Source organism: Odontesthes bonariensis, chromosome 8 (genome assembly GCF_027942865.1).
Source record: "Odontesthes bonariensis isolate fOdoBon6 chromosome 8, fOdoBon6.hap1, whole genome shotgun sequence".
In the NCBI taxonomy this organism is placed as follows: Eukaryota; Metazoa; Chordata; class Actinopteri; order Atheriniformes; family Atherinopsidae; genus Odontesthes; species Odontesthes bonariensis.
Window position 1 is genome coordinate 25,878,364 of NC_134513.1, and position 27,088 is coordinate 25,905,451.

Here is a 27,088-nt window from a genome sequence, read left to right on the forward strand (position 1 = left end):
AGCATTTTTGAACAGGGAAACGTAACATCCTGTATTAATGTTAAGACCTTTATTTTATAAGCCAGACAGGAAGTGGTTCTGTGGTTGACCTGGAAGTGAAGGTGAGGATTAAAGGTTAAAGGTTAAAGGAGCCAGCCAATGTTGAACGCCACGTGTGGTTCTTTTGTTTTCTTCAGTAAATAAAGTCAAGACGACCCTCTGTTACATTTTTAACTTTTTTATTAATTTATCTATAAATTACACGGCTTACATCATCTTATATACATTTTAAAGGCGCATTTTTACTTTTTATAATATTAAGGGGCTTTGGTAAAGGAAAGAAAATCTTTATGAAATACAAAAAATCTGGGTTTTACATTCATATATTTACATTTCTGTATGAAATATTTTCTGAATAATACTATGTTATTGACCAGAAAGTCCCATTCACTATTAACCATCATAACACCATAAATAATGTCTTTTAGGGAGAAGGGTTGGAGACGGATCCCCGTGTGCAGCCAGTCATGTACATCAATCCAGAATGTTGAAAACATACAATGAAAAAACAAGTGATCAGAAGTTTCATCCTCTCCAAAAAACACACATCCATCCGATTTACAACCAAATCTCCGTCTCAGTAGCTCTCCGGATGGATATACACCATTTAGGATTTTAAAGTGAATTTCTTTTGCTTTGGGATTAATGGGGAATTTTAAATATTTAGAACGCAACGAATATATGTCTTCTTTGGAGAAACTTTGTTTAATGGAGTTACGAAATGACAATAAAGGGTGCGTGACGTCATCAAATATCTTTCTAATTGTTTTTATTAGGAATCTTAATAGTCTTAAAATGACAATTTCCAACAAGAAGAAGTGGAACAGTAGGAGTGATGTCAGTGGAATTGGAAACAATCCTTTGAATTAAATGTAAAGTAGGTTTAGGGATGGCTTTTATTATGGATACAAAGAAGTTTCGATTGATGATCAGATTATCAGGCATGAAAATGGGTTAGATAGATGATAGATAGATAGATAAATGCTTTATTAATCCCAATTTGGGAAATTGTTTTGTTGCAGCAGCATACAGTAAAGATATAGAATAGAATAAAATAAATATAAAATAAAATACAATAAATAAATAAAAATAGTGAATAAACATTCGCTATGTACAAATCTACAGTATTTTTTGCTTTTTGTTATTGTTTTTTTAGGAGAGACTTCAAGCCTATTGAGCTTGAAGTTCTCTTCCAGCCAGAGGGGAGGTGTTATAGATGGTGATGGCTGCTGGTAGGAAGGATTTCCTGAAATGGTCCTTGTGACAGCGGAGCTGGACGAGTCTGTTGGAAAAGGAGCTCCGCTGTCCAACCAGCAGCTGGTGGAGAGGATGGGTGGGGTTATCCATGATGGATAACAGTTTGTTCAGTGTCCTCCTCTCCACCACCGATTCAAATGAGTCCAGTTTGCAGCCGATGACAGAACCAGCCTTCTTAATAAGTTTATTAAGCCTGCTGGCATCACCGGTTCTGATGCTGTTCCCCCAGCAGACCACAGCGAAGAAGAGTGCACTGGCAACAACAGACTGATAGAACATCTCCAACATCTTGCTGCACACGTTGAAGGATCTCAGCTTCCTCAGAAAATAGAGTCGGCTCATCCCCTTCTTGTAAACAGCATCGGTGTTGGTCCTCCAGTTCAGTCCGTTGTCCAGGTGCACTCCCAGGTACTTGTAGTCCTCCACCACTGCAACATCCTCTCCCAAAACGCACAGAGGCTTTGGAGCCGTCCTCCTCCTTCTGAAGTCAATGACCATCTCTCTGGTCTTTGCCACATTCAGAAGCAGGTGATTTCTGCCAGACCAATCCACAAAATCCTCTACCAGCGCTCTGTACTCCCCCTCCTGTCCATCCCTTATACACCCAACAACCGCAGAGTCATCTGAATACTTCTGCAAGTGGCATGACTCTGAGTTGTATTTAAAGTCTGTGGTGTACAAGGTAAACAGGAAAGGAGACAGCACAGTCCCCTGAGGAGCTCCTGTACCGCCAACCACCACATCAGACAGAACACCGCCCAGCCGGACATACTGTGGTCTGTCTGTCAGGTAGTTGGCAATCCAGGAGATGATGGATGTGTCGACCCCCATGACCTGCAGTTTGTCACTCAGTAGACCCGGCTGGATCGTGTTGAATGCACTCGAAAAATCAAAGAATGTGATTCTCAGAGTGCAACCCGATCCATCCAGGTACGAGTGAGCACGCTGCAGCAGGTAAACAACAGCATCATCCACCCCCAGGTGAGGCTGGTAGGCAAACTGTAGAGGGTCAAGGGAAGAAGCCACCTGCGGTCTGAGATGCGTCAAGACCAGTCTCTCCAGCACCTTCATCACATGAGATGTGATTAGGGGTTAAAAAGGTGAGAAGAGTGCGCGCTCGGCCCAGGGGGCGGGGTATGACGAGCTTTGTTCACTAACACTGTTTCACTGAACACGTTTCACTATGTTGAAGGACACCTCTTGCCCCCTTCACGCAAACCTTTCCTTCAAGTTTGACCCAAGCCCATCTCCAGCTGCACTTGATCCCTGAGTCTATCTGCTTCACAGCTGCAGCATCCTCCTCTGTTAATACACTCATCCTGCAAGAATATTTTGTGTTAGTTCAAATGGAACATCAGTATTAACTGTAAACAGGGCTCGAAATTAACTTTTTTCACCACCACCCAAAATGACAAGAAGATATTAATGTTACTAGCCAAACACAAAATGGCTAGTACGTTTTCTTTTCTACCAGCCACACTAAGCTTAAATTTACCACCATTGGGCCAGTGTTGAAAGAAGAGCTGGTTTCTGTAACATGGTTACCCAGATGTCAGAACAGTAATTGGTCGTAAGTAAATGTCACTCTTAATTTAGATTAGTGGTGTCATAACACTAGCACTTTTGAGAGCAAATAGAATGGCCAATCACTGTTTCTCACATTTGGGTAGAACTAACCACTGGACTACCAGATATCATTTCACCCTGGTGTTTAATTTAGAGCGAGACGGGCGGTGTTCGCTATTTTTAGGCGGCTTGAAACCATTACATTTCAATGAATCAATAAATAACATTACTGGCGACCAGTGTTTCTGTTACGTAGCGTTAAAAACAAGCTTGACACTAACTGTATTAACAATATCGAGCGAACAGGAGCTAATCATTTCTACCGGAGCTTTAGCTAGCTCTCACGGTGTTCAAGACAAGTTGTAGCGTACAGTGACTAGTTCTTAACCCATGTCAAGAAAGCTCCTCAGTTGAAAAAAAAAAAAAAAAAAACAATCTCGGCTTTCTAACGATCAAAAAACGCCCAAATCAAGTCTGCTGTTTTTTAAAACCATCCAGTGTGAACAAGGAATTTCTCCATTCAACACCACTGAGCTTAGTTTCCATATCACTCGTCTCGCAAAAGCAGGCTAGCAGGTAACAACTAGCAGCCGTCATGAGCTAGATATCGTGTTATGCCCTAAACTTGATTTTCAGCAAGCATGTTAGAATAACATTTATGTACACGTTTCCCACAGTAAGCGAGTTACCTCAACGCGTAACAGCAACACAACCGTGCGACTTTTCCATTTAGCAGCTTTCACCCTAAAACGCGTTGTTCAGATCCAGAGCCGTCAGTGTTGCGGATTATTCCATCAGTCAGTTTAGATCCAGTGGGAAATGAGGTTGCCATGTCATTAAATAAAAATGTGACTTTGCTGTCTGAATCAGTGGAATATTCGTAAACGAGGACTGGCAACCAGGAGGGGGTTGTACCAGCTGATCAGGACACCAATAGAAAAGAAGCGCTAGTTATTAATAGCTATTAATCTCGTTTGGCTGTAACCATTTGTATGCGTCAGTGGATGTACCCCCCCCCCCCCCCCCCCCAAAAAAAAAAAAAACTCTTCGGATCTACACGATTCACACAAGTTACCTATTTTGGGACCAAAACGGCGAATTTCGCCGAAAGGTGAGGGATTTTCATGCATGGATTATATTTGAGGCAAAAATGTTCATATGTCTACGTGACTTCCGCATTCCTTTCTTTCTTTGGAAGTCTGTGGGGGTGTCGCTGTCCAAGATGGCGGCCCCACGGCTCGTCAGCGCCAATAGACAGTAGCGGTACTATATAAGTAAGCCTATTATGAATATTAAAATACGCTGAATCAAGTGTCCCGTATCATGCCTACATATGACGTTTGCAGGAAAAAAAATCCGGTGAAAATCAGTTTAATATTCAGCGAGTTATGATTGATTAAATGCGCTGACACTTCACTGCGCCAGCCAGCCAGATTACACTGAGTGGAGCTGATGACCGGTCCAAGATGGCGGCCCCACGGCTCGTCTGCGCCAATAGACAGTAGCGGTCGATGCGGCGTCTATTCTTTACATGTCTATGTGTCTGTGCCATCTCCACTGCTCTTCATTCTGTACACCAATGAGTGCAGATCAACACACTCCAACTGTCACTTTGTTCAGTTTGCTGACGATACAGTTCGCCTGTCCCTCCTGTCCGGCCCCTCCCTCCATCTTGGACCCGCTCTTCAGCAGTTCATAGAGTGGTGTGACTCTTCCTGCCTGGAGCTGAATGTCAGCAAAACTAAGGAGATGGTGGTGACCTTCTCTAGCAGCCAAAGGGAACTGGCGGCGGCTGTCCCCACTATGATCCACGGTTCTCCGGTCGAGACAGTTGAGGAATATAAACATCTGGGAACCATCCTGGGTTGCCAACTGAGGTTCTCTTCCAACACAGAAGGGATCCTGAGGAAGTGTCACCAGAGGATGTACCTACTAAGGAAACTGAACTCTTTTTCTGTCAGTCAGAACATCTTGTTGACACTCTATTACACATTCATTGAGAGTGTTTTGGCTTTCTCCATATGCGGCTGGTATTACTCCATTACTGTACAGGATAGGAACCGCCTGCATAACATTGTCAAGGTGTGTTCTAAGATTATTGGACTTTCTGTTGGCCATCTGAACACTGTGTACGAGCAGCAGGCTAGGCCTGGCTCGTCGAATTCTCAAGGACCCGACTCATGCTGTGTTTCCGGCATTTGAGCAGCTGCCATCTGGTTGCAGGTTCCGCTGTCCGGCCTGTAAGACCCAAAGGAGGAGAGCAACCTTTGTTCCCAGTGTTATTCTCCTCTTGAACTCTAAGAAGTCTAAGACAGTTACTACAACTTAGGTCTTCTTGTACAATACTCTAGTGCAATATCTCATGTCCTGATGTGCAATATTACAATATCACCTTGACACTTTAACTACGATGTCACTTTAATCACATTGTCATTTTAATTTTATCGACGCCTTATTTTATTTATTTGCAAAATATATATATATATTTTTTGTCACCCCCTTTTGTGTTTTTATTTTCTTTGTGATTCCATTTTCTTGTTCTTCTTTTAATGTACCGCTCTTCGTCCTTCTAATTGCCCTTCGGGGATAAATAAAGTTTTTTCTGATTCTGATAAAAGCCATCCCTAAACCTACTTTACATTTGATTCAAGGGATTGTTTCCAACCCCACTCACATCACTCCTAATGTTCCACTTCTTCTTGTTGGAAATTGTCATTTTAAGACTATTAACACATTGACTACCAGCGGTTTTTACAGAATTATGTCGTAGAATCCCAGCGTTGTAAACCATTTTTTTGACGTTTTTTGTACAGTCACAGCATATTATGTGATAGGGCCACTGAAACATGTTATGGCTCGTTTGAAAGCTGAGACTTTAAACTCTTTGTGGGTCAAAACTGCGTGTCTCTAGGTGCCGCCATTAGCGAGCTATCCTTAGCTAAACCAAGGGGGGTATCCACCAAAATCAACAACTAGCTGAGATCGGGGCTTTTGTTGTGAAACGTGCGCTCTGTCAGCCTGTCGCACTTTAGATACATATCCGAGTCAGAGGATTTGCGTGTCTTTGTGTCAAAGGAGTTTACATGTTCATAAGACCGCCTCGTGTCTTTTTCTCCTTCTTGTTGTTTGTTTATACAGTGGAAACCGCTTATAGTGGTCACGGATATAGTAATCAACCGCTTATATGGATCAAAAGGCTTGGGACGGAATCATTTCTATACAAATGCTGTTTAAATAATTCGTTTATAGTGATCAAGAAATCCGCTTATAATGTTCATTTTTGGCCATTTTATGAATGTAAACATGTGCAAAAATAATTTTAAAACTACGTGTAGCTATTTTATTTTTTACTCCCTTGATTCCTTTCTGGACGTCTGCTTCTGCCTCGCTAGCTAACGTAACGAGTTGACACCGGGCAGCAAGCGCGCGAATCATGGCTGGAAAAAGGAAGTCATGGAGGAGCATGTGTCCGAGGATGGGTGCTGGAGAGCGGATTGAATGCGCGTGTGACCGCTGGAAGCTCCAGGCTGGTTCTTGTAAGATGGGAGGCCGGTGCTCATTCGATTTCTCCTACTTGTCGAGAATTGCTACTTTGTGGTTTTGCGCATGCGCCAAGCCGATTTTCTAAGTTTCGTTTTCACACCAAGTAGCACAAATCGACAGAACACCGGCACGGAGGAGCATAGATCCGAGCAGGGGTGCTGAAAGGCGGATTGAATTCAAACTTTATTTTCTGACTTGTAAGAAAAAAAATGCACCGGCGGCACAGCAGAGAATAAGTAATGTACTGTATTTGAGTTAGCCTACAGTATGTCTGCGCACTGCGCAGTAGCCTACTGTAATTAAACTTGCATGATAATAAAATTCAGTAAATGCTGAAGCTATCCGTTTTATTTAGTTTTTCTCATTGAAAAACGATACAAATGGCATTTAGATGATATTCTCCATAAAAAATAAGTGAAATACCTGTACTGTAATACAACTTCGGTTTTAGTAATCAACCGCTTATAGTGTTCAAATTGGCTCAGGACCAACGTGATCACTATAAGTGGTTTCCACTGTATTACTTTCCCGTCACCCTCTGGAAACCGACACGTGCGATTGGACAAAATGTGGAAATGCACAACAATCAATGCAGCGTTATCAAAATTGTTCTTGAGTTGACGCAAAGCCATTGACGTAATGATCAAAATGTCCAGATGATGACACCAGTTTTTGACTGCCATCTATGTCAGTTCTGTTCATCACATAATTACAAAAATCACACAGAATGTGCATTAGAATGTATAGATTCAGAATCCATAAAAAAAACGGAAAAACGTATTTTTACCATGTGGGAGCCAACGCATGGGCAGTAAAAACGTAGTTTTACGTGACTTGGGAGTCAATGGGTTAAGATTGATAAATCTGATGTAGCAATCAGATTTAACATATTTAAAACTCAACATATTTAAAAATTATTTAACAGAACTATATATGATGCCGTTACACAACTCAAACTATAATTTATTTTCCATCCTAATGCCTACACTGAACTGTCAACTTCGATATAGATTTCTGAGTTTACAGGGTGCACTTGAATGCACCATAAAACCGCGCACACGCTTTACCGTACGATGCGATGTAAACGGGAACTCGATTTTAAAATGTAGCTAGCGCGCCGTGCCTCTCCGAAGCGCAGATGGCGTGACCGCAGTGAAACATCCTGGGTTGAGACAAACTTAAGAGTAGGCCCTATTCGTATTTCAAAATCCGCATTTTAGTACAAGACACGATTTCGGTTATTGCACAGCCCTTGACACACCAACAAATCTCAGACAAACCTCGACCAAGCAAGAGCGCATCAGGAGACGTAGCCTGGCTACAAACAGCCCTTGCCCTGACAAAGTTTTCAAACATTGCCAGGCTATGAAACGACGGGCAAGCGTGAACGAGCAGCAACCCCTCTGTGAAATAAGTTTTCATTCATTGTCTCTCGCCTGATATGCATCATAAACACTGACGAATCTTCACCTGCAACACCAGCGACGTCTTTCATTACACTGTAACAGACTGCAGACCGCAAGCGCAGTGTGTGGGAGCGGATTCAACATAGTTGCTATTCAGCAATGGGGGCTGATCGCAAGCGCATTTATACAAGGAGAGTGAAAGCAGAGCGGATCAAATAGTCTTTGGTTAGGAGAATGCCATGATATAAAATTATAGTTTTTAGGTTCTGCACCGAAAGCGCCGTTTGCACTTTCTCTACTTTTTGAAAGTGGTGGGGACAAATCTGCTCATCAGACAAAGTGCCGGGGACGCGTCCCCACCGCATTAACACGTTTTATTTTTTTTTAAAGAAATTTTTTGAGGGCTTTTGTGCCTTTAATGGATAGGAAAGTTCAGACAGACAGGAAGCAGGGGCCGAGAGAGGGGGAACGCACATGACACTGACGTGATGAAGGAAGGTGAAATGCTGTTTCAAAAAGCCTTTCCTTTCAAGATACTTTTAATAATTTGAGGAACTAATGTTAGCTAAACCTTGGTCCAGCGCAGTGTTGGCCAGGGCTAGCGAGCTAAGCTAACGTTAGCTAGCTAGACAACTTCGCTAGGTAGCTAGAGGCCAAAGTCAACCACATAAAACAAACAAAAAAAATCGCTAAAATCATTAAAAAAGAGAACGTTTTATCGACCGAAACTTAACTTACCGTAGAAAGAAGAGACTTGGAAGACAAGAAGTGTGACTGCAGTCTGAGTGCTGACTGAGTGTAAATCCAGAGTGATTCTCAGAACGACGGAGTTCTTTCACTATCAGGAAAGAACTGCAGGGGAAGTTCATTTTGATCAATTCTGAGTAAAATGAATAGTAACCCCTGTTAATTTACACCAACACTAAAAAAAAATAACACTGACACATTTGCTGCGCAGTGGAGCACTCCGGATGGGTGTCACTGTGGGCCCCTCCTCTCTCGCTTGGGAGTGTGAAGGGTGTGACAGAGATTTGGTCTGAAGGTCTCCATGGTAACCTCGGTTCTAATACGTCACAAAGAGCTCACAACATATGTGATGATAAGGCCTCAACGACACACGTCAATGCACCTCAATGTAAAACATGTGCATGACACGTGATTTATACGTCATAACACATCATTATACGTCAGAGGCGAAAGTTTATAAATAGGACCCAGAGATATCAACAGCTTTGTGTTGGGAGGTTGTGGCTCCCCTCCCTCAGGGAGCAGGTTGAGAGGCTGATGGCAGATGGGCGTTGAGTCTCGGCTGCCAGGACAGCAGTCAGGCTCTTTCCATGCGTACAGTATGAGGCTGTGGCTGGAAGCGTCTGCTCCGCACTCGCAAGTCAGGCTTGTGTTGTGGACAGGAGCCCCCGGAATTGGTTGCGTCTTGGTCTCGGTCCTCTCATGTCCTTCTGGTCCCTGAGTACGTCTTTTGTGTTAATTCCAAACACAATCATCTGAGGCTACAGCAGTGCCCGCTGTCACTGCCGTGCATTATTAGCCTCCATCACAACAGCTGGTCTCACTTTTCCATGGCAAGGAAACGAAACCAAATCATCACGGGTCCAACACATCACTTGTCCACTTCACTAGTGGGACCTGCTAGTAGGTTTTAAATGGGGAAAACCTGAGATCGGGTTTAAGCATTAAGTTAACCTGCTGAGTCTTGGAAATAACTCTAAAATAATTTTAACTCCTCGGCAGGAATATCTCTGCAGCTCTCTCATCCAGAGGATCTACAATCATGCATGTGTTTGTAACATAGCAGAGGGTGTATTCTTACTAAAGTCAAGCATATTGCCTTTTGTGCACTCTGAGATGTTTAAAGCTCAGATTAATGTCAGAGCTGAGATTTAGAAACACGTGGAACATTCTGTATTTCCTCTTTTTTCTGTTGAGGAGCTGCTAAATATCAATAGTTCAGTATTTGTAGCACATGCTCGTGCACGTAAACACGTTATGTTTAGGTTTTATTTTGTACTGTAGCTATACATACTGTGAGCTACACCACAGCTGACTGCTTATACCTCATTATATAGTCATATACTGTATACATAGACAGCTTTGGTATTGCCCTTGAGTACAATCCAGGGTTTTATACCTGAAGCTATGCCATAAATCCACTATCAGTGGACTACACATACGAATTCACAGACCGACTTGGAATTATTAGGAAGTTTATTTCTAAGAGTTCTGTGTTGAAGCAGTGCTGCACACTTAGAAGACGGTACATTGGGTTTAATTCATTTTCATTTTCAATTCATTTTTATTTATATAGCGCCAAATACAACAAATGTCATCTCAAGGCACTTAGATAATAAAGTCCAATTCAAGCCAATTGGAATTCAATTAATTGTAATCATAATTATTCATAAAATAATCCAATTTGTTCATACAGAGCCAATTCAAAAACAATTTCCTAGCTAAGGAAACCAACAGATTGAACTGAAAACTTTTTGTTTTTCGGTCCAATCTCCCGTCCTGAGCGTGCCTGAGGCGACTGTGGAGAGAAACGACTCCCTTTTAACAGGAAGAAACCTCTGGCAGAACCAGACTCAGGAAGGGTGGCCATCCGCCTCGACCAGCTGGGGTTTGAGAAGACAGAGAGGGGGGGGGGGGGCACTGTAACACCATTCAAAGGATATCTGTTGGAACAGGGAAACACGAGTTAATGACCACAATAATGTCACACATACATAAAGAGAGTAAAGTGAGGAAAGGTGTGACAGATGAGGCCCCCCAGCAGTCTAGGCCTATAGCAGCTTAACTATGGGATGTTTCAGGATCACCTGAGCCATCCCTAACTATAAGCTTTATAAAAAAGGAAAGTTTTAAGCCTGGTCTTAAAAGGGGAAAGGGTGTCTGCTTCCCGGACATTTACTGGCAGCTTATTCCACAAGAGAGGGGCCTGATAACTGAAGGCTCTGCCTCCCATGCTACTTTTAGAAACTCTGGGAACCTCAAGTAAACCTGCAGTTTGGGAACGAAGTGCTCTGTTAGGAAAATATCTTACAATGAGATCTTTAAGATATGATGGAGCTCGGTCATTAAGAGCTTTATATGTTAGGAGAAGAATCTTAAATTCTATTCTGAATTTAACAGGGAGCCAATGAAGAGAAGCTAAAACTGGAGAAATATGATCTCTCCTGTTAGTTCTCATCAGAACTCTGGCTGCAGCATTTTGGATCAGCTGAAGGCTTTTCAGAGAATATGTGGGACAGCCCAATAATAAAGAATTACAGTAGTCCAATCTTGAAGTAACAAATGCATGGCCTAGTTTTTCTGCATCACTCTGAGACAAGATGTTCCTGATTTTAACAATATTACGAAGATGAAAGAAGGCAGTCCTAGAAACCTGTTTTATATGCGAGTCAAATGATAAGTTCTGGTCAAAAATAACTCCAAGGTTCCTCACTGTAGAACTAGAAGCCAAGGAAATACCATCTAGAGTAACTATATAGCTAGACAATTTCTCCCTGAAGCGCTCAGGTCCAAAGATAACGACTTCAGTTTTCTCTGAATTTAGAAGCAGACAGTTCTGAGTCATCCAGGTCTTTATGTCTTTAAGACATGCTTGTAATTTGACCAACCTATTGGTTTCATCTGGTTTTATAGATACCTCCTTGAACAGTCTGGTTGGGATTGGGTCTAAAACACAAGTTGATGGTTTAGAAGAGACTATTGCTGTTGTTAGTTCAGAGAGATCAACTGGGCAGAAGCCGTCTAAATATAAATCAGGTTCTAAAGATACTTCTAAAGCTGCTGTACTTGATGATACATCACTGATAATAGTGGGAAGGACTCCATCAATCTTCTCTCTGATAGAAACAATTTTATTGATAAAGAAGCTCATGAAATCATCACTGCTGAGAGTTAAAGGAATAACTGGCTCAGCAGAGCTCGGACTCTTAGTCAGACTGGCTACAGTGCTGAAAAGAAACCTGGGATTGTTCTTATTCTCTTCTATCAATGATGAATAATAAGCAGTTCTAGCTTCACGAAGGGCTTTCTTATACGTTATTAAACTATCTTTCCAGACTAACTGAGGCTACGGCTACACGAAAACGAAACGAGGTTTTTTTTTAAAACGGGTTCGAAAATTCTTGCGACCACACGGAAACGCGCTGCTGTCCAGACGACAACGATGAAACGATACAGTACACACGCCACTGTGTCACGCCACGCTGTGAGACAATAGAGAGGTGTTAAAATTGGCTCCCAGCGTCAACGTGTGGCTGACGCAAAAACGTTTTTGCTGTAACAATGGAAACGAAACGAGGCCGTTTTCAAACTTTCCCACTCTGGAACCCGTTTTCAAAAACTATCGTTTTGGGGTAGTGGGAACGCCGGCTCCGTGTGGCCGCGACAGCGAAACGATAAGAAAAAGTATCGTTTACAGTGAAAAACGTTTCCGTGTAGCCGCAGCCTGAGACTCTTCTAAATTAGAGGAACGCCACTGTCTCTCCAGCTTTCTTGCAGTCTGCTTTAAAGCACGCAGCTGTGAATTATACCAAGGAGCCAACCTCTTCTGACTGATTACCTTCCTTTTCAGAGGGGCAACATTGCCCAGTGCTGTAACCATTGAAACTATAGTGCTGTCAACAAGAGAGTCAAGTGTTGCTGGAGTAAAATTTAGGTAGTCGTCCTCTGTCATATCTGCACATGGCAGTGAAGAAAAGGATGATGGAATTAACTCTTTAAATCTGGTTACAGCATCCTCTGATAGACACCTTCTATATGTAAATTTCTTCTCAGAAACTGTATAGTCAAGTAATGTAAACTCAAAGGTTATCAGAAAATGGTCAGATAAGACAGAGTTATGAGGGAACACTGTTAACTGTTCACTCTCAATGCCATAAGTCAGCACAAGATCAAGGGTGTGATTAAGGCAGTGAGTCGGTCTGTGAACACTCTGAGAAAATCCAATAGAGTCCAATATAGAATTAAAGTTCATATTTAGGCTGTCATTTTCAAACATCTACATGATTATCACTGCATGAAAAGAGGGATTTGCGGATGTATGTGGCCCCTTACATGTCCGCATACGTTGAGCCCCTGCATTTGCGGTGGTAAAAGTGAAAACTTGGCCCAAATTGTCGCAAATTGACCTGGCAACTGCTCCCCCATGCCCCCCTCCCCTCCCCTACTTAGGAGAGCCTTTAATATGTAAATGCCAGTGATCAGGTCAGGAGCTGCCACAGTCATTTTCAAGTGGGGTGGGGTGAGGTGAGGTGGGGGGTGGGCAGGCCTGTTTCTACATGTTCACCATCACCTCCAACTCCAGCCAAGTTTGTTGCTGTGTTGTCTTGAAAAAGAAGAGGTGCACGCTGTCTGCTGGTGACAGGTGATGCATATCTGGTTTTTTTTCTCCCAAACACCTCTTTTGTAACCGCTTTTTGTGGGCAAAATTCAAGGATTCAAGGATTCAAAGGTTTATTGTCATATGTGCAGTTAGAAACGTGTTTCCCTGAACAATGAAATTATTTTCTTTGTTGCCCGCACTGGATGTCCAAATGTATAATAATAAAGATAAGATAAAGATAAAATAAGCATGCAACAGCAATATTCTAAAAGGTTTCTTAAATAAAATAGAAATAAAAATATAGAAATCTGGCCTGTATACATAATGTGCAGTAGTGCGCTCAGTGTTTTATTGTGTATGGCTTAATTCGGTGTCACAATGGTCACAATATCGCCGAGGTCTTTTCTTTCTCCTTGCGGAGTCCATTTTTGTGTCAACACAGTGCAAATTGCCAGCTGTGGTCAGACAACATTAAATAGCAAAAGGACGGGAGGTTGTCTCGCGAGTATTCCGTGTAATGACGTATACGCATATGATTGGTGGAGCTTAACGGCTCGCATAAGCTCTCGTTCAATCACGTATGAGAAACATTGTGTCGTGCAGTGTAAACAAAAAGTTTAAGGAGCAGATCTGGCAGCAACAAGGCAGACAGAAATCGCTGAAAACTGCCCTGGTATGCGGAATACAATGGGCTGGAAGACTACTTGCTTTCAACTCCCCAGCAACTCTCTGCGGGTCTACAGGTTTGTGTGTTTTTTTCTACTTGCACATGACCATTTGATTGTTTAATTTTAGTCTTGTTGACACTGTACAGCACTTGGGACAGTTCTCGCTGATTTTAAATGTGCTGTATATTAAACTTACTTACTCACTTGCTTACAGGCAGATAAAATGAAAGTCCTGTTGAATGCTATGACCGGGATGTCTCGTATGGTGGCCAGCACCGTGGATACGGTCGTGGAGACGGTGCTGGAGGGAATGGACCAGAGATTCGCTAGGTTGGAGGCAAGATGGCCGTCGAGAACGGACTGAAGTTACATTCCAGAGAAGTTGAAGAGCGCAAGAGAAGGCGGATACAGAATCCGAAAATCGCGGTAAGAGTAGGTTATTGACTGTGGCTTTAGGCTAAACTCAACTTAATTGTGTCCATCACGTGAAAACCAGTGTGAGTTGCTTTATTTAAAAAAAATGAATTTCGTGTTTTCAATTTATAGGAAGCAGTTCGCCGCCTGCATAACTCACCGTGGCATTATAATCCAGGTCAAGGGTAAGAATAAGTGAATGTTCTCCCAATATCTAGTTGAGTTGGACCCGATGTTACGTTAATGCAGTTTTTTTTATTAACCATAGGCCTATTGTTTTTACAGGCTACTGTCACCTCACAATATGGATGTAACGAGTCGCTTGAAGGAGGCGGTGTCAAATAGTCGGAACTTCAGAGAGGTAGACGGGGACACTATCGAGGGTGAGCGGCGCTGACTTTTACCACGGCTGGTACTGATACTTTTAAGCACTGGTCATTTTATTCATTCCTCTTGTTGTTTTTTTTTAGCTGCGTGACGGACCTGTGTGCTGTGCTACAGGCGCGTCTTGAAACCAACCCGAAATACTCACAGTCTCACCACAGAAGAGTGAAAGAGAGTAAGAACATATACGCTGTCAATATGACTTTCGTTACTTTATAGACAAGTTGTCAATATGCTGTGCATGGATTATTTATTGGTTATTCCAACAGCTCCCAGAAGCCAGCTTCTGATCCAGGATGAGAACGTCTGACAACTCCGCAGACTCTGCAGGGACCGGAGGAATGCGAAGAATGCGGATTCCAAACGGCGGCGTTTAGGCTTATTGTGTATATTGTAGGCTACAGCAGTGTGTGTATATAGTTTTCAATTCTTTATTATCAACATGGTTCTTATTACAATGTAAGCTATGTACATTGTGTGGTGTGGCAATAAAAGCGCTTTAAAAAAAAAAAAAAGTTTCCTTTTTCATTCTCAATATTCACGTCATTCATGCCTGCATTAGCCTAGTCATAGTGCAGCTTATAAGAATGACGTGAATATATGAAGTACACAAACATCCCAGGAATATTAGTAATCACAATTATTAATCATAATTGCTGAGTGATATGCCCATATAAAGTATGCATATATTAACTTTATAGGCCAATGGGCGGACAGCTTTGCAGGAGCTTTTTCATGTAATCACGTGCCTTTTTTGTCCAATACCAGCGAGGCCAGTGAGAGGTCCAGGCACTCTCACAGCGGGGTGCTAATCGCTGGGCCATTAGCACCCCGCTGTGAGAGCCCGCCGCGAGTCGGGTTCGTTTCCGACGATTTTGTCGCTCAACAAACTTAAAGTTTGTCTGCCTGCAAGCGCCCAGGTGCGTCCGAAAATTAGGCAAATTCGCGGAAGTTCACTGCCGTCCACAGTGACACAAATCCCTCTTTTCGTGCAGTGTATTAAAGTCACCCACTACAATGACTTTATCTGTACTCAGCACTAACTGGGATAAAAACTCTGAGAATTCAGACAGAAACTCAGAATAAGGGCCAGGTGGACGATACACAACAACAAACACAAGAGGTTTCTGGGATTTCCACTTTGCGTGGGAAAAACTGAGAATCAGAGATTCAAAAGAGCTCAAACTAATCTTGGGTCTGGGACTGATTAGTAAGGCCTATTTCAGACCAGGGCGGCAAAGCGTGGCGGAACGGAAGCGATTTTCACCGGCGGAGGTGAAAATACATGGAAACAGATCTGTCCTTGCACACCGACGCGGCGGTAGTCGGGCGGTAGCGGCGCGGAGACGCCTCCGTCCCGCGCTGCTTTTGGAAAATAGAACTCGAGCGGACTTTGGACGGCAGCGGCCGGCGGCGGCCGGCGGTGTCCCGTTGAAATGAATGGGGAATGCAGACAGGGCTGGAGCAGAACTACCGCGGCCGCGGACTGTCCGGTGTGAAAAGCCAAGTTGAACACACCGCCTGATAACCGGCGTAAGACTGCCGTCGTTTCGCTGCCGCCACGCCACGCTCTGGTCTGAAATCGGCCTAACCCTGATCTGAAGATAGCTGCCACTCCTCCTCCTCTGCCTGTGGTTCCAGGAACGTGAACATTTAAACAGTCAGAGGGAGTTGCTTCAGTAATGCTAACATGATCCTCCTGCTGCAGCCAGGTTTCTGTAAGACTAAATATATCAATATGATGATCACAAATCAACTCATTCACTAACAGAGACTTGGAAAGGAGAGATCTGATATTCAGCAAACCACATTTAATAGTTTGATTTTTTTGTTCAGTTAAAGTTTTTGTTTTAATTTCTTTTTGCACAAGAGGATTTGCTCCTTTTGTGTTAATTGATTGGGTGGGTAGCAGCAGGTGGGAAGCTGCAGAGAAGTGTGTAAGACTACAACTCTGCATCCTGGTCTGAACCCTGGGTTGTCATGTTTTAGGGTGGCAAATAAATTCATCCATATTTCTAGAAATGAGAGCCGCTCCTTCCAAAGTGGGATGGATGCCGTCTCTCCTCATCAGACCAGGTTTTCTCCAGAAAGATTGCCAATTATCTATGTAGCCCACGTTGTTTGCTGGACACCATCTAGACAACCAGTGATTGTAGGACGACATGCGGCTAAACATGTCATCACTGGTCAGATTTTTTACTCTGAGCTGGATTTTATCCAACATATTAGAAATGTAACAAATAGAATGAAATAGAAATGTAAGACAGGATTTTATCATCTTAAAAATATTGCCAGAGTTCACCCATTTCTCTCTCTTGCCAGCACGGAGGTGCTGATGCATGCTTTTATTTCTAGTAGAATAGATTATTGCAATGCCCTGCTCTCTGGTCTTCCCAAAAAAAAGTATTTACCTACAATTACTACAGAATCAGCTGCACGTGTGCTGACGAGGACCAGAGGGCGGGAACACATGACACCAGGTTTAAAACCGCTGCATTGGCTCCCTGTCCGTTTGCTTTGAAGGTTCTTTTAGTTGTTTATAAATGTCTTAATGGTCTTGTTTTTCTGATCTGCTTTTAAATTATTGGCCCTCGCGGACCCTGAAGTCCTCTGGTACCGGCCTTTTAGTTGTTCCTAAAGTTGGAACAAAAACTTATGTTGAGACGTCGTTTCATTATTATGGACCTGCCAGAGAACCTCAGGGCTGCAGAGACTGTTGTTTTTAAAAAGAGGCTCAATACCTACCTTTTTTAGTTTAGCTGACAGCTGAATTTTATTTCATTTATTAATTTGGGTTTAGTTTACTTTCATCCATTATTTTAAACAGGGCTGGGCGAGTCAACTTGTTATTATCGCATTAACTCATTCATTAGACACCGAGAGGTGGAGGTGTCGATCACATTGTACCTCAAATAAAATTATATCCAAGACTTGCGGAAAGAAGTAGAATGATTTAAAAGTGAATAAAGCTGTAAGCAGCAGGAGGAAGCAGAGACGTCTGCACTCTTCAGGAGGAAGTAAAAACCATTGTAGGCGCCTACATCTTCATCACCATTTAAAAGGACTTCTGGCATAATATTTTACTTTCAGATGACTCCACGAGCCAAACTAGAAACAGAGACAGCTGTACACAGTTTTAGCTTCAGTCACTGCTCCTCCCCATGTGGAGAAAAGGCATTGCAGCTCAATTCCTTGATTAAGGACATTACTACTTTGTTATGGCTGAGGTGGTGTTACTTGGCTGAAAACTGGATAGGACCCTGCTGGCAACTGGCTGTACAGAGCCATCATTTTGAGTAGCTGCATCTATAAGAATATGCAGCTCCAAATAGTTCCCTCCAAATTAAATCCATTTCCAAACATGAAGATATTTCTCCCTGGTTCCCTTCCTTAGGCCTTCGACAGCCACCCTTCCATCGAGACGAATAAATAAATTATTTGGAGCCAAAGAATTGGTTTCAGCAGCACACATTGTACAATACCACCGTTTTATTTAAAAAGAGGTTCAGGCTGGCAAGTTAGACAGCTTCATGACAGCCGCCTTAGACGACAGCTTCTTCCGTCGGATTGGCGGCGGCGACCGCCACTGCTGCGGCAGCTTCTTCCGTCGGATTGGCGGCGGCGACCGCCACTGCTGCGGCAGCTTCTTCCGTCGGATTGGCGACCGCCACTGCTGCGGCAGCTTCTTCCGTCGGATTGGCGGCCGCCACTGCTGCGGCAGCTTCTTCCGTCGGATTGGCGGCCGCCACTGCTGCGGCGGCAGGTTCTGTCGGATTGGCGGCCGCCACTGCTGCGGCGGCAGGTTCTGTCGGATTGGCGGCCGCCACTGCTGCGGCGGCAGGTTCTGTCGGATTGGCGGCCGCCACTGCTGCGGCGGCAGGTTCTGTCGGATTGGCGGCCGCCACTGCTGCGGCGGCAGGTTCTGTCGGATTGGCGGCCGCCACTGCTGCGGCGGCAGGTTCTGTCGGATTGGCGGCCGCCACTGCTGCGGCGGCAGGTTCTGTCGGATTGGCGGCCGCCACTGCTGCGGCAGGTTCTGTCGGATTGGCGGCCGCCACTGCTGCGGCAGGTTCTGTCGGATTGGCGGCCGCCACTGCTGCGGCAGGTTCTGTCGGATTGGCGGCCGCCACTGCTGCGGCAGGTTCTGTCGGATTGGCGGCCGCCACTGCTGCGGCAGGTTCTGTCGGATTGGCGGCCGCCACTGCTGCGGCAGGTTCTGTCGGATTGGCGGCCGCCACTGCTGCGGCAGGTTCTGTCGGATTGGCGGCCGCCACTGCTGCGGCAGGTTCTGTCGGATTGGCGGCCGCCACTGCTGCGGCAGGTTCTGTCGGATTGGCGGCCGCCACTGCTGCGGCAGGTTCTGTCGGATTGGCGGCCGCCACTGCTGCGGCAGGTTCTGTCGGATTGGCGGCCGCCACTGCTGCGGCGGCAGGTTCTGTCGGATTGGCGGCCGCCACTGCTGCGGCAGGTTCTGTCGGATTGGCGGCCGCCACTGCTGCGGCAGGTTCTGTCGGATTGGCGGCCGCCACTGCTGCGGCAGGTTCTGTCGGATTGGCGGCCGCCACTGCTGCGGCAGGTTCTGTCGGATTGGCGGCCGCAACCGCCACTGCTGCGGCAGGTTCCTCCGTCGGATTGGCGGCGGCAGCCAGAGAAACATTCACTTCTCTTTTAGCCTTCAGATTTACTTGTGAGATTTCAGCTTGCTTATATTTCATGTTGCCAATGGATGCAGCAGTTTTAACTTCTTTGCTTTCCATTAAGACTGCAAAGAAGTTCAAAAGTGGATTAAGAAATATAGACAAGTTAGCCATAAACAGAAAATGCAAATACTTCAGACCTGCCCCAATATATGGCATTAAACTCAGTTTAGTTACTTTCCTTGCAGTGTGACAAAGCTTTAAAGGGCTTTACCATATCCTGACACGTACTATACAACTATGCAGAAGTCAAGTAGACAGCAGCAGATTGAAACGGGTCACTGTTCAAACAGAAGTCTTCTGAAAAGCATTTTCCAGTCGATGCTCAAACGCAGTTTATAAAGTTTCACCACCCAAGGAAGACTCAAACTCAATATGCATACCTTCTTTTGAGTTCTTCCCCAACATGGAATCCATTGGCTGGACAAGTTCAAGGGGTTTCCTTGAAGACAAGTCTATGACACAAAAGGCATTGAGTTACTATGAAAACCTACAGCTTTAAAACATTTCTTACAGCTGTCCATACCGCTTTGCTTTTTCTGAACCTCATTGGCAGCTCCATGATTCATCCCAACTATTGGCAAACATGATCCTATGGAGAGAGCATATTTTGCACAAATGCTAATCGTGAGACAGAACAACAGACACAATCCAGTTTTAGGACTTAACACCAAAAAGAGCAGACAAAATGAAAAACCTTTGGCCAGCCAAGCCGTCAGCACAGAAATCAGCAGGACTCCAACAGCTCCCATTGCTCCAGTCAGCAAACAACATCCCAACCCACCTGTGAGGTTTAAATCAGCTCCTTGTGGAGGTGACAGGGCTGTTGCTCATCAGGTATAATTAGATTTAGAAGATTCAGGGCTCATTCAGATAATAGTGAATTAAAAATACCAAAAGTGGATTTAAATAGTAGTATTGAGGATTTTAATCTTTATATATATAATGCTATTGTAGAAGTGGCTAGTCAAACTATAAGGATAAAAGGTGGGAAAAAGGAAAGGAAGTTGGTACCATGGTGGACAATGGAATGTACTGCAGCTATTGAAGAAACAAAATAAAGCCTTTAAAGTATTAAAAAGAAATCATAGCACTCAGAATTTGAATGAATACAAAAAATTGCAAGTGAAGGTAAGAAGAACTGTTAAAAGTGATTAAAAGAATGAAAGGAATTAAAAGAGTGAATGGATATCCAATATTAAATAATGGAGAAACAACAGCAGTGAAAAATAAAGATAAGGCAGAGATGTTGAGAAAAGTGTTTGTTAGAATTCATAGTTCTGAAAATATCAGTGTAGTAGGGCGAGAAAAGACAATTCTGGAAAATAAGGAGTTATTGGAGAAAATGGTTGAATCGAATGATTTATTGAATATGTCATTTACAATAATGGAATTGAATAGGGCAGTTTAAAAATATAAATGATCAGCTCCAGGAAAGATCAGATTTGTTATGGAATGATAAGTAATTTAAGTGAATTTTCTAAAAATATTTGATTGGAATTGTATAATAGAATTTGGGAGGAGGGAGAATTACCAAAAAGTTGGAAAGAAGCTGTGGTTATACCAATTAGAAAGCCAGGAAAAGATGAATCAAAACCAAAAATAAAAAATGATAGACCAAGAGCTTTAACATCCAATTTATGTAAAATAATGGAGAGAATGATAAATGAAAGATTGTTCTATTATATAGAAAGTAAAGGACTTATATCAAAGTATCAAAGTGGATTTAGGAGAGGTAGGAGTACAATGGATCCAGTAATATGTCTAGAGAATGAAATAAGAAAGGCTCACGTAAATAAAGAGAGTGTTGTAGCAGTATTTTTTTATATTGAAAGAGCGTATGATATGATGTGGAGAGAAGGGTTATTAGTTCAAATTAGAAGAATGGGTATAAATGGTTGTATGTTTAAATGGATTAAAAAAATTTAGAAGGAAGAAAAATACAAGTGAGAATAGGGAAGGAATATTCTGAGAATTTTAACATAGAAAGCACAGTAAGTCCATTATTATTTTCTGTGATGTTTAAGGCCTCTCACCAGAAGAACACCTAAAAGATTTCTGAGGAGTGTGGACATAAATCCCGCCACATTTTACCTGGAAAGCAAGCCCTTTATAATTTGACCTCATTTGCCTTCCACATTTGGGTATATACTGAAGAGATTGTAATAACTCCAACCCTAAATTTGACTTGTCCTAAGTGCAATTGCTTTTGTTTCGCCCAATTTTAAATCAAACAACCTCAAACATCCCTACATGCAACCACATTTAGATAATAATGATTCTATTTTTGTGAAAGGGGGATGAATTCATATCCTCTGTAATAGCCTAGCTTTACATTAACCTGTTTTATTAATGTTTGCAGATGACTAAGACAGGGAAACCTGATGCTTACTGGAGGGACATCTGTGTAAAATATGCCCAGGGCCAATACCACTTCTCTACTGGCAAACTTCCAGGGGCCAAGAAGTGGAAAAGGGCCCTGGAGAAAATTGATGCTTGTCCCCTGCAGAACCACACAAAGGATCTGTTCGGGGGATGCCTTCTGTGCTCCTGTGGGTTCCACAAGGTAGGTGAAATGATTTACTAAGTCCTGATAAGCCACTGCAGCATGTGGATTTATTTATTGAACAATATATATCTGCACAACTCTGGAGAAAACTGTGAGTGTAGGATTCTGAGTTGCATGTAGCATGGCCCTCTTTTTGTAACCCCCCCCCCCAGCCAGCACATCTGTCATTAGCCGCTGGCTCCAGTAAGGCAGCAGAGGTTCAGATGGAGGCAGGTCGAGTCCGAGTCGGCGCAGAGGCAGGGAGAGGAGACACTGATGCCCGCGGAGGACCGTGGAGAGCACCGAGGAAGCCGAGTAGCTCTGCTCCTGGACAGCAGGCGGCAGAGAGGTGCTTTCTATCATTTTGGTTCAATGCAAATCATTGACTAAGAGAAACACATGTTATTAAGTGTAAATTACTTTATTGCAATCCCTACTGACATTGTCACTTGGTTCTTCGTGGCTTTACAACCTTGTTCACAGTCCAGATCATATCACACTTCTCTCCCACAGACTGTACATGACTCACGGCCAAGCAGCCCGGGACCCCGAAGTCCACAGGGTCAGTGAGTGTGTCTGCCTCAGACTGGCCAAGGAGTTCCAGCAGTCACACAACAGGCCCAAGGACATGAAGGGGAAAACCCTGCCCATCCCTCAGTCCACTGTGAGTGTGTACAGCCACATTAGACAGCTGCTGGAGGACAGCAGGGTTGTCCTGGTCCAGACGACGCTGGCTCTGGTGCCGGTGAACAACACCACGGTCTCTGCATGGTATGTGTTATTTCATTTACCTTCCCCATACAGCTAAGACAGTATCTGTATATACATGTATATAAATATTTAACCTCAAGAAAAGCCTCCACCTGCATGCTTGTTAGAAAATATGTAATACACTGTATGTAATAACCTTAGGGGGGGAGGATAGGCTTACACATATAAAATAATGAATGTTTGTCTTCTAGGCTGCTTAGGAGGGACAAGAGGAAGGTGGGGAACATGCTGCTGAAAGGTACAATTCTCCCTCAACAGCTGCACCTGGCCATGGAGCCTCTCCCTCCAATCAGCACTCTCCCGGCTGCCCCTGTGCAACATGCACACGAACAGATGACCTTTGACCTCCTCAGTTCCCTCCACAATTTGGGCCAGCTCCGTTCCAGCAAGCTCCCATTTTGGACATGTAGTGGACTGCAGTTTGAATGCAATACGAGAAAACGAAAATAAAAAACTAAAATAAAGGACTAAAATAAAATGCAGAAAACACCTTCACTGTCCAGCGACGTAGGGCATTTACAGGGTGAGCAGAGGGAGAGGTATTTAGAAAAGTTTAGATTAGCTGGCGTAGAGAATGACGTTTACCTGCTTCCATCAGGATGGTTCACTGACGTTCGGAAGTTCACGGCGATGTCATCATTACCCGACTTCACCCCTCATGATCTGTACCAGTATGTGATTAACAATCCATACACAGGTAGTGATCTGAAAGCGTTTTAAAGTTTGGATGCCTACAAGTACTTTGTGTCAGGCTGGGTCACATGCCTACATCAGTGGATCGTCCCTGGAGCCGGTGGTCGCCATCTTATTACAGCTAAGGTTTGTTTACATTTTCATTTAACGTTGGTCATCAGGATCAGGACAAACAAAATGCAGGGTTGACAACTCTCACGCATCTGCCGTGACACTCACTCCTTCAGACTCAGTGTCACGCTCTCACACTTAACAAAGAAATCTCACGCTAGATAATTTTTTCTTTCTGTGTTGATTTTTTTCACTCTCGTTCTATCTCTGAATGCTTAAACTCATGATTGGACCACAGCAGAGCGTCTAATCCCTCTCTGATTGTTGATTCGCTGGAAACGGCTTGTCATTACATCAGTCGGTACGTCAGTGACGTCGGTCTGCCAAGGCCAAATCTGATTGGTAACGCAGCGCTGTCTCACTACAGCAATGTAAGGCAAGGCAAGGCAAGGCAATTTTATTTATAGAGCACAATTCATACACAGGGCAATTCAAAGTGCTTTACAGCTACATAAAATCACAAGAAGGCAATAAAACCATTAAAAAGGAATAAAAAAATAAAAGAAAGAAATCAAAAAAGATGTAGTGTTATTCCATTCAAGTGAGCGCGGCCAGTTCAGTCTGAAGGACAGAATTTACCACTTCACTGAGAAGCCGCGAAATCAGTAAGGTAATACAAGAAGTAGGCTTTCACTCGATGGTACCCTCTCTTCCATTATGTGCATAAAAATGAACGACCTAGAGCCGTGCTACAAGTATGAGCCCCCGGCTCAGATAGTGAAAAACGCAAAGTCTGCCACAACCCGCTTTAACAGTTCTTTACGATGTGATGATTAGATATGCACACACTGATATCTTCTGGGTTTTTTTGTGCCTGGTGGTGTGTGTGTGTCTGTCTGTCTGTCTGTCTGTCTGTCTGTGTCTGTCTGTCTGTCTGTCTGTCTGTCTGTGTCTGTCTGTCTGTCTGTCTGTCTGTCTGTCTGTGTCTGTCTGGTGGTGTGTGTGTGCCTGGTAGCCTTTTGGAGGGGACTGTACTGTATGAGTTGGAAATTGAAGAGAGACACTTTGGATATGGACATTAAAGGCAAAAAAAAAGAGACAAAAAAGGCAAAAAAAAAAAAAAAGACACCAAGAAAAGGCAAACAAAAAAATGGATCAGCAACCCTGATGAATGGTTATTTTTTGATGGTCGCAATTGTTACAAGATTTGCAGATCTGTGTTCGCTCAATCAACTAGTGATAGGAGGCAGCATCTTTATGCACAAACAAATCCACAAAGCCACATGGAGATCACCCGACCACTTCACAGAAAACCAGATCGACCACATGTGCATCAACCGGAAGTTCCGACGACTGTGGAGTGATGTAAGGGTGATGAGGGGGGCAGATGTGTCATCAGACCACCACCTTATTGTCACGTCAGCACGGCTGAGGCTGAAGAAATACTCCACAAACACCAATCCACGTAAAAGATTCAATGTAGGCCTGCTCAAGGAAAAGGACATCCAGACAGCATTCAAACTCAGCATTTCTAACAGGTTTCAGCCACTGCAGGAACTCTTTAAAGAGGAGGATATAGATATTGAGAACCAGTGGCAACAGGCCAAAAAGGGCTGGCTTGACACATGTTAGGAGGTCTTGGGCAAGACGAAACAACATCAGAAGGAGTGGATGACCTTCCACACTATGAAGAAGCTAGAAAGGAGGAAACAAAAGAAAGAGGTATTTAACACAAGCCGGACAAGAGCAGAGAAGGCAAGGGCACAGGAGGCCTACACAGCAGCAGACAAGGAAGTTAAAAAGAGCATCAAAAAGGACAAAAGAGACCACTTTGAGAACCTAGCCAAGCAGGCAGAGGAAGCTGCAGGGAAGGGAAACCTGAGGGAGCTCTACCTGACGACAAGAAAGCTACCAGGTAAATTCCAACAAGTAGAGAAACCAGTCAAGGACAAAGAGGGCAACCCACTTACAACAACAGAACAGCAACTTAGAAGATGGGCAGAACACTTTAATGAGCTATTAAACAGACCAGCCCCAGTGGCACCTCCAGATATACCACCTGCAAATTCAGAGCTACCTATCAACACTGGAAAACCTACAAAGGTAGAGATCAAGAAGGCCATCATGTCTTTAAAGAACGGGGAGTCAGCAGGACCAGATGAAGTACCAGCAGAGGCCCTCAAGGCGGACATAGTGAGCTCAGTCAACATGCTGCACAGCCTTTTCAATAGGATTTGGGAAGAGGAGCAGGTTCCCCTGGAGTGGAGGGAGGGCATACTCGTTAAACTACCGAAGAAGGGGGATCTTGGTAATTGTAACAACTACAGAGGGATTATGCTACTGTCAACAGCAGGGAAAGTGTTCAACAGAATTGTCCTAGAGAGAATGAGGGATGTAGTGGATGTCAAACTGCGAGATGAACAGGCAGGTTTCCGGAAGAACAGGTCCTGTGCTGACCAGATTGCCACCCTACGCATCATAATAGAACAGTCACTGGAATTGAACTCTCCTCTCTACATCAATTTCATAGACTACGAGAAAGCCTTTGATAGCATAGATAGAGACACCTTGTGGAAGTTGCTGCGGCACTACGGGATACCAGAGAAGTTTGTATCTCTAATCCGGAACACATATAAGGACATGAAATGCAGAGTAGCTCATGCAGGACAGCTAACAGAGAGCTTTAATGTGAAGACAGGAGTACGTCAGGGATGTTTACTGTCGCCATTTCTTTTCATAGTGGTTATTGACTGGATTATGAGGACTACTACTAGAGGAGGGAGAAATGGGATCCAGTGGACACTTTGGACACAGCTGGAGGATTTAGATTTTGCCGACGACCTGGCACTCCTCTCACACAACCACAAACAAATGCAAGATAAAACAGCCCATCTGGACAGAACATCAATCAGTACAGGACTCAAGATCAGCAAAAAGAAGACTGAACTCATGAAGATTAACATCACAAACGGCACACCAGTCACAATTGGAGGGGAAGAGGTGAAGGAGACAGAGTCCTTTGTGTACTTGGGAAGTGTGGTTGACCGGCAGGGGGGCACGGATAGGGATGTAACAGCCAGGATAGGGAAAGCAAGAGCAGCCTTCATCATGCTTAGGAATGTCTGGGCCTCCAGAGTGATTCGCATAGCCACCAAACTCCGGATCTTCAACTCCAATGTCAAGTCAGTATTGCTCTACGGATCCGAGACATGGAGAACCACAAAAGCAACACAACACAGGATACAAACATTTATAAACACTTGTCTGAGAAGGATCTTTAAGATTAAGTGGTCAGACAAGATCAGCAACCTGGAGCTGTGGGATAGAGCAGGACAAAACCCGGTGGGAAGCCAGATCCTCAAAAGAAAATGGTCTTGGATAGGGCACACCCTTAGGAAGACACCATCCAGCATCACAAACCAGGCTCTAACCTGGAATCCACAGGGTAAACGAAGGCGAGGAAGGCCAAAAAACAGCTGGAGAAGAGACATGGAGGAGGAGATGAGGAGCATAGGCAACAGCTGGCAAGACCTAAGGAAGAAGGCCCAGAGACGAGTGCAGTGGAGGACAATCATCGGTGGCCTATGCTCAGGCATGAGTAATGGGCCTAAGTAAGTAAGTAAGCAATTGTTACAGAATGTTAATGTTTATATTAATAATATTAATATTTTGATTTCTGATTTGAGTTTATATATTGATATTTG

The 27,088-nt window shown here is 43.8% G+C and overlaps 1 pseudogene; it reads left to right on the plus strand.

Annotated features, from left to right (window-relative positions):
* Window positions 1-21,683: 21,683 nt before the first annotated feature.
* On the plus strand, window positions 21,684-26,999 carry LOC142385699 (uncharacterized; annotated as a pseudogene).
* Window positions 27,000-27,088: the final 89 nt, after the last annotated feature.